Consider the following 7,885-nt stretch of genomic DNA (forward strand, 5'->3'; position numbering starts at 1 on the left):
AAAATATATAATATAACTTGATAATATTTTGTTTCCTTTTTTAAAAGATATCAATTGTGAAATGAGTGATTTCTATTGGTTGAGTGAACCTCTAAGTTCACTCTAGGAGTGAACCTAAGAATAACTAAAAAGGAAATGGACGTTCACAATCCGGGATCTCAAAGGTTGGGCATCCTTCATAGGAGGGTGAAAATGTTTTTCAAGGTGGAGATACTATGATAAAAGGACTCATAAGTTCTCTTAATAATTTTTTGTCTTTCGTGTTCAAGTTAAAAGGTAAGGCTCTCTTATAATTACTGTAAATGTACAAGCAATTATTGGACTCATTTCAATATTATAAAATCTCATAAAACGTCTTCTAATATATTCATAAAAGGTAGTATCAGTTTAGTTAATTGTGTATTAACAATTTAGTAATATTATTTATTTGACATCAACTAGCTGATTATATTTCCATACTATAAGAATTAACTAATCTGCATGAATATTATATTGACGTTTCAATCTATGGCTTCAAAATCTGAATGTCCGTAATGGTCTTTTAAAGATGTGGATAGTGTCGGTCGTAAATGAAAGTTAGAAAATCATGTGCTCATGCCAAGTTATTGTAAAGTTAATATGTTGACCGTATTTTTTTATTAAAACTAAATGATTTTACGTGTTCATGCCAGGACTGGCTCATACATATATATATAAATATTTACGAAATAATTATAATAATTATTAAATATTTTATTTTGTTTGTGTATAAGTTTTAGTTATTGTATAATTTTTATGTATGATAAATAAAAAATTGTATTAAATGGCATTATGTTACCATTTTAATTAGATATGTTATTTTTTAATATAATATTTTATATTACTTCATATATATATTATATATTATATATATATATATATTTAGTATGTAAGTTATTGTTATTGTTTTAAATTGAACAACAATTTTTTGTTTGTTTACATAGTTAGGTTAAATGTGAAATATTATTTTCTTAACTTGAGGTAGTTCAGTTCATCCTCTTATATTTGTACGTATATTTTGTAAAATTTTGTATATCTGATATATGTTGTTTCAGAAAATAAGAAAAATATATTAAATATAAGTTGTATTAATAAACATAACTTGTAATATTTTAAATATTAATGCACACTTATGAATATATAAAATAATTAAATCATAATAATTAGCTGATTTGATTCTACATATTTTGATTAGTTTGGTTATTCATATTTTGGTATATTGGATGAATACTTTTGAAATGAATTACAATTGTTTTATTAAAATTTGTGACTAAAATAAGAATAACCTTGTTAGTTAGATTTTTCTAAGTTTATTCTTAGATTGATTAGTTTATTTTGGAAGGTTGTGTATAATTTGATATATGTTACTTTTGTTAAAACTAAAAGATTGAAATGTTGAAAAATTAATCAGATAGTTACACCAAAAACTCTTAAGTTTTCTCCCCATCAATTTACATATATTCAGTTGATAATCAAGCAATATTAATAAGTTTAATTTTCATTCTCACATTATTTGAAGTGTTTATTTTGTTTTAAGTTATTATTTATATAACTTTATTAAAAATGATATTATAAGATCAATTTTGTTACTAAAAATTATAATCGTCAAAAATATTTTCATCGTAAAAATATTATTTTATCTTGTTTGTGAGCCTCAAGTTTTTAAATATGTATGTGGGTTGAAAATAGTCACAAACTATAATACTATTGTTTTATGAAGATGGATATTAATAATCAGTTTATGTTGACAAAAAATCAGTTTATGTTGTTTAAAATTATTCTTAATATTTTCAAGAAATATTTATAATAAACATAATATTTTGAATAAAGATATCTATATTATTTTATTTAATTAATTTATTTTGAAAAATTATATTTTAAAAATTTATATATATATATATATATTCCATTTTATGTTTTTAACTAAGATAAAAATAATTTATATGTAGAACCTATATGATTTTTTTACCTTTATTACTTATGTGTTTTGTAAAAAATAAATAATTATAAAAATCTAATTAATGTTTTATTAATAAAGAAATAACAATAATATATAATAAAATTAATATTTAAAGTAAGAATATTATTATCTTTTATAAAAAGATTTCTAAAAAAATATATATTTAATCTTTTGTGAAGCTGCGTTATATATACTAAAGTTTATATATTTTCCTTTTTTATTTATCTTGTTTTGGGAAAATTTAGAAAAATATTTAACATTATTTTATATATAAAATTGATATATTTATATTTTTAAAATATTTCCACTTTTATTTATGTGTTTTTGCAAGAAGAATAATTAAATTAAAAAATTTAACTAAGATTAATATTACTAATGCAATCATATAGAATATTTTGAATTCATTAAGGTTATCTATGTAATTAACAGTCATGAGAACATTATAGAAAGCTATAGTAATTTAACGTGAAAGTGACACAAAGTGACACATATTAAACTGATTTTTCAAATAACATTACTGAGAACTATAGTAATTCAATTGGCTAATGTCTGAAAAGTTATTTAAAAAGGTAGAAGTTCGAATCTTATAGACCTAGTTACCAAAAAAACAATTTGTTAAACTTATAAAGCTTCTAATTTTAATTATTCTAGTCGAAATGTTTTACAACTGGGTCTGGATATAAAAAATGAGTATGACATGTTTTAGAGTAAGCCTAATGAAACATTCGCCTCAAGTTTCCAATTTTTTTTAAAATATATATATATAAACATAAACCCCTAAATTTGTAAAAAAAAATATAGCTCTCCAAATTATTAAATTCGTAAAGACTCCAAAATTTCAGGACGAGCTCTGAAAACGAGTACCTATATTTACAAGTATTTTAAGACCTAACTAGATACTGACCCGCCCTAAGAGGGAGGGAGCCGGGAATATGTTTTGTTTTGTATGTTTTTTTAAATTTAATTTATAAATTTGTGTTTTGTTATTATATATGTATTTTTGTATCAGATCTGTGTTTTTATTTTTAATCTTACTTGTGTAATTTTTCTCAAAATGATTAGGCTTCTGATTTTGATAATTGTATTGAAATTATTATGTTACATAACTTTATGTTATTAATTTATTATTGAACAAAATTTTACAAAGAAATTGAAAAATCCCTAAAGATAAAATAATAGTTCAAATAAAAAGAGCATTATAAGCATCTTCAAAGGTAAGATACAAAATTCCATTAACAGTTCGTAAATCTGTGTAGCTGGTCGATATTTTTTTCTTGTTTAAAAAAAAAATGTAGATAAAATAATTCGCTCGTATTGGAGTTATTTTCCTGGTTACTCATTGTGTTCTCTTTGTTCTTACTATTAATTTTCATCCACTCTTGACATTGCGAAGTTTGATTTGTCTTCTTTGTTGAAACATTACCAAAATTATCATCTTTATGTGTAGCTTCTTTGTCACCTTTTTCATATTTTTTTCTCCATCTACAGCAAATATGATTAAAGAGCGGGTCGAAAGTGACCCGAAATACACGAACTGGAGTTGAAAACTCAAAAATACCTGAAAACTCAAAAATATCCAAAGAACCTATAAATACCCGAAAATTTATCCAAAATCAGACCCATAAACCGAGAAGGTAGCCATAATTCTATCTGAATATTACCAAATTATATTTTTGGAAAATTTATTTCCAGAAACCTGAAATACACCTGAAATCCGAATCCAAAACTTAAAAAAAAATATAATCGAAAATTAAAAAATTACCCAAATATACCTAATATATACAATAAGTTCGAGTACTTTGGGAATCTGATCGGATCTCAGGTAGGATCCGGATTTGAACCGAGACTTACGGGTCCAAAGAAAAAAGACCGAGTATGTACTTTAACATGGACCCGGACCCGAACCTGTATTTTTAGATTGGTTCGGGTTCGGGACTTGTTGTCCGGGTTAAATACCCAGACCTAATCTAGATCTTGATCCATGCTTGAAACACAGATATAGTGTGATTTGTATTTTTTTGTTTTTTAGGTATATATGTCTGAATTTGATTACTATTTTATTATTAACTTTCCAATCATAAATTTTTGAATACAAATTGAAAATTTATTTTAAAATATAAATATACTTAATTTTTTAGTTTGTCAAAAATATATTGCAATAGAAACTATAAATAATATATATATAAATATATATATACAGTTATGCTAAACTATACCACATACCATAAAACCCATGATAATTTATATAAGAATGGTTAATATCATGTTTTTAGTAAAGTAGTCTAAACGGCCCAACCATACAATCCCAATGGCCATAATTAAGTTGCTTTATATATATACGAATTATAAAAATGAAAATCCTCCACTTGCATTTTATTTTCGGTAAGTTACTTTATGGAATAAATGATTTTGTAATTTACATCTTAGCTAAATATTAGGACGTGCGAATCCGAGAATTAAGGGAAGAGGAGAGGTTACAACATATGGTTTATTTTTAGTTAGATAACATGAAAAATAATTATTGGATTCAACATGATATCAACGGATCATGCTGGAGAGTTAATAGAATAGATTTGGCGATGAGGTATATTCCATACGCCATACATTTATATTCGATTATTAGGAATTTGAAACTTATTTGTGTAAATCGAAGGGAAAAATGTGAGTGGGATTTGGTGATTATCGTCGGTATCTTTCCTTTTCATGGTTCCTTCTTTATTTGGCCAGTTGTATTCTTCCTTCAATCAAAGTGAAAAAGTGTCTTTTCTGGAAATTTATAATATCACACTGTTTGAAATGTTCCGATTTGATCGTTTTGCTTCTTACAGCTCACATATAACTTGGCAAGAGTAGTTTCACGGTTTGCAGAGAGAGAGAGAGAGAGAGAGAGAGAGAGAGAGAGAGAGAGAGAGAGAGAGAGAGAGAGAGAGAGAGAGAGAGAGAGAGAGAGAGAGAGAGAGAGAGAGATCTCGAATTTACCCCGGCGTAAGTGCATGGCCCATGGCAGCAAGAAAAATAAGGAAAAAAAAAAGAGAATTATAGAACAACAGAAGCAAATAGAGCATTTGCACATTTTTGATAATCTAAGAACATGATCTATATATAGACACATAGATCCATGGCAGCAAGAAAAAGCAATTTATAGTATCACATGATTAAGTTGTATTAGATTTTCTTGTCAAAATATATATTTTCAAAAATAAAAATTACAAAGAAAAAAATACCATAAAAGTGATTTTTTTTACTAAAAGAACAAACAAAGAAAAAAACTTCAAAAATATTTTCATTAAAGAGGTAGAAGACTTTCCACTCTTAATTTATAGATTTATAAATATAAATAACTAATAAAGATAAAAATAACTATTTTTGTTTTCGAAATTTTGTTTTTTAGTTCAAACTTTTTTGTTTTTTCAAAAAAATGATTTTCTGAATTTTATTTTGAAATCTTAAAAAAATATCAAACTATTTTTAAAATTATTAGTTTAATTTTTTTTTAAACCATACCTTTCAAATATAAAGGATAATTGATGAAATAACAAAAAAAATTCTAGAAAGAGAGTAGAGAGAGCTATGACATAAGATGCAATTACCCCAAATATAAATTCAAATCTAAATTAATTAATTTTAGTAAAACATTTCTTCTGTTGTTTTGATTTTTATGCACTATATTTATGATAAAAAATTTACTGCTATCTTAAAAATAATTTAAACTAAAAAATCATATATGTCATTTATGTCGTGGATAATTTGTTTCGTTTGTCAAAAAATTGTTTTGTTTGTCAGCATCGTGGATATTATCCAATTCTGTAAACTTTTACAAAAAAAAAAAAATCCAATTCTGTAATACAAAATGGACAGTTTGGGAATAAAAGTACTGGTCAGAATTGTTTTCATGCACATATCAGAGTACATATCGGTTATATGATTTTTAACGGAGTATACCATTTTAAAGAATTACTAGATCTTGACCCGTGCGACCGCACAGATTATTTATTTTATATTTTTAGTTTTCTGTTTGTATTAAATGATATATTTGTAATATTTAATCATAAATTTAGATCGAAAACTATTTTTTGCAGTTATAAAAAATTAAAATTAAAATTTTAATAAAATATTCTTATATAAATTCAATTATCATAATTAAAATAGTATAGGTGTGTATCATAATGCTTTCGAATTCCAAATGTTTGGAATTTCTATTAATATAAATTTGTTAAGAAAATAATCTCACTCTGTATTTAATTTTAAATTTTAATTTTTGTGTGTGCTAAATGTTATATTTGTAAATGTAATCATATTAAATTAAGTAATTTAATAATTTTGCGATTAACGTAAAATGTATCACCGACATTGGAAATCATCTAAACAAATCTAATATTTATATGTATGTGTAAGATATATAGCAAACAAAGTTTTTGAATTATAAGTATGATGCATTAGTTAAAAAATTTGTAAGAAAAAAATAATTTTTAGACTTTTAACAAATTTGTGACATATAAAAATTAAGATTAAAATTTGTAAGAAAATGAAATGTAATATAATATATATTTGATCTAACTGCTAATTATTATAAATAGGCTTACGTGTTCAATAATTTTCAGATTGAATTTTGACAATTAGTTTTATAATTACTGTAGACTGATGAGAAAGTCAATGGAAAATAATTTTTCGAAAATAAATAAGGTGATTCTGTTTCTATATCTTGTAGTAGGGGTAGGCGTTCGGATGTCCATTCGGGTTTGATTGAGGTCTCTTTGGGTTTTAGGTTTTCGAGGTGAAAAGTCTTAATCTCATTCGGATATTTATAATTTTGGTTCACGTTCTGGTTATGATAACTCATTTAAATTGTTAAAAAAACTAAAATTCTTAAAATATAAAGTAAAAATATATATATAAAAAATAAATTTGAATAATGTATGCCAAAAACTTAAACTTAGCATAAAAATTGGTTTGGTTCGAATATTAAAAGATAGTGATTGCACAATAATTTTCCTACCATATGCGATTTTTATTATCATTAAATGTGGTAAATTTAGAATTAGGAAATGTATTTATTAAAATGAAAAGACAGCAATTAATAAAACTATAAATAATTTCGAAATTGATTTAATAGAGAAGGAAAATTAAATTTTATATTTGGACAACACATTAACTCAACTGAAAAAGACAAACATTAAAATAGGTAACTTAATTTATATTTAGACATCACATTAATTCAACTGAAAAAGATAAACATTAAAATAGGTAACCTAATTTATATTAGGACATCACATTAACTCAACTGAAAAGATAAACATTAAAATAGGTAACTTATTTAATTTTAAGTGGTATAGTAGTGTAAATAACTTTGAAAACTTAGAGTTAATTTATATGGGTACTTTTCTTTTAATAATATAGATAATCAGTTTAATAAGTGGTGTAAAAAGGATCTATATAATTTTTAAAATTGTGCAATTTAAGGCGTTAAAAGGCTACAGCCTACATGTGATTAAAATAATTAAAGGCCTTGATATGTCTCAGTTCTATGATTACATTAATTTATAACTGAAAGTATGTTATTCGGTAATTAATACTGTTTACTAGTATTAATTTTTGCCAACAACTACTTACTAGTATTAAAACCCTGAATTTTTTTTTGAATGAAAAAAAACCCGAATTTAATTGTTGTAAGAAAAACCGAATTTAATTAAACAAGAGTTACTTATCAAAAGAAAAAAAATTAAACAAGAGTTTTATCCAGTCCGCTAGGGATTAATAATTTTTTTGTGCACAGGGATTGATAATTTAATTCAAATTAGTTGAGCTATTTAAAAAAAAAATATTGTGCAACCTTATTTGAATTGAAGGTCGTCGTGCAGAAACTGCTATTCGCCTATTCCTTTACTTCCTTAATTTACTCGCCAATGT

This window comes from Raphanus sativus, chromosome 6, assembly GCF_000801105.2.
Source record: "Raphanus sativus cultivar WK10039 chromosome 6, ASM80110v3, whole genome shotgun sequence".
Classification (NCBI taxonomy): Eukaryota; Viridiplantae; Streptophyta; class Magnoliopsida; order Brassicales; family Brassicaceae; genus Raphanus; species Raphanus sativus.